This window comes from Chrysochloris asiatica, unplaced genomic scaffold (assembly GCF_000296735.1).
Source record: "Chrysochloris asiatica unplaced genomic scaffold, ChrAsi1.0 scaffold00806, whole genome shotgun sequence".
Taxonomy (NCBI): domain Eukaryota; kingdom Metazoa; phylum Chordata; class Mammalia; order Afrosoricida; family Chrysochloridae; genus Chrysochloris; species Chrysochloris asiatica.
Window position 1 is genome coordinate 40498 of NW_006409324.1, and position 1338 is coordinate 41835.

At 48.5% G+C, this 1338-nt stretch overlaps 1 pseudogene; it reads right to left on the reverse strand.

Annotated features, from left to right (window-relative positions):
* Positions 1-596: 596 nt before the first annotated feature.
* LOC102841083 lies at positions 597-1336 on the reverse strand (annotated as a pseudogene).
* Between the last annotated feature and the right edge of the window lie 2 nt (positions 1337-1338).

Here is a 1338-nt window from a genome sequence, read left to right on the forward strand (position 1 = left end):
TCCTCAGAAGCCAGGATGGCAAAACTTCATCTCTCATACTTTGGCATATTATCAGGAGGGACCATCAGGGGTCCTTCAAGGAAATAACTCAGACAACCTGGAACACGATGGCCCTTAAATATATTACAATGGCCTGTAGCTTCTCTGGGACTGCAACAGCCGAGAGTTTGGGTGAGAGGGCACCATCAGGGATTTTTCAAGGAAATATCTCAGACAACATGTCCCAGCTTAGCCATTAAAGATCCTTCAACAGCCTGTCTTGAATGTGAAGCCCCACTTATGGAATGTTAGGAAGAAGATCCAGTCATAGGGCTCCTTTCGGAGGTGAGCCAGGTGACTTCATACCTCTGCAAAGTAGAGAATTGATAATAATCTAGATTTGCCCTAAATGGAAAGAAACCTAAATGGAAGGGTAGGAGATACTGGCAGTTGGGGTGGGATGGTTAATGACCTCCAGTCTTGGTTCATTGAAAAGCAGTCTTTAAATTGATGGGGGATGGGGTAAGAAGATGTGTTGGGAGTAGGGGTCGGAACACATCGGTCTAGAACCAAGCTTTCTCTGTGTAACCTGTACACAGGTTCTAGGCTGATCTGCCCTAGAAGGAGATCTTCATAACAGAGAAGGAAGAAGACGGGTCATTAGCACCCTTTTTACCTGCTTCTTGGAACTGCTCTTTTGTTTTCATTACTGGGAAGTGATCAGTTGGTTCCTTGTGTCTTCTGGTACATTCTGATGTTAAGTTGTTAGAAGAAGATTTGTGCTGTGGGTCCTCCACTGTCTCCCCAGATATAGAAATACAAGTTCTAAAAGTGTAAATGAGAGACAGAGGCCACTGACCCCAAACCTGGTCTTTAAGAAGATGGTCTTCTCAGAGGGGCGAGACAGATTGCAGGTTATACTACCAAGGCAAGTCTCTCTATGATACGCAAAGGAGCTGGGCATCTTGAACCCAGACAGATAGTACTGACCACTGAGGGCCAGCCCCTCAAGGACAAGGCGAGCACCCATCTGTGCCACATAGGCCCAGAGAAGCCTGGGGCTTCCAGCCCCTGAGGCATCTCTGCTGCTCTCTCCTCCTGGGATCAGGGCCTCCTCCTCCTCCTTCACCTTTCCTGATTCTTCCCAATGCCGTATCACATGATACAGGGTGAAACCTATACATAGAGTGCTGGACACAGCCACCAAAGTAACCAGGAAGGGCCAAAAGCGCAGTGGGGAGAGGGAGTGGAAGGCGTTATAGCAGGCAGCCTTGCAACCCGGTTGCTGGGTGTTACACACAAATTCACTCTGCTCATCACCATAGACCCCAGTCCCATTGGCAGCCAGCAGCAGGAGGC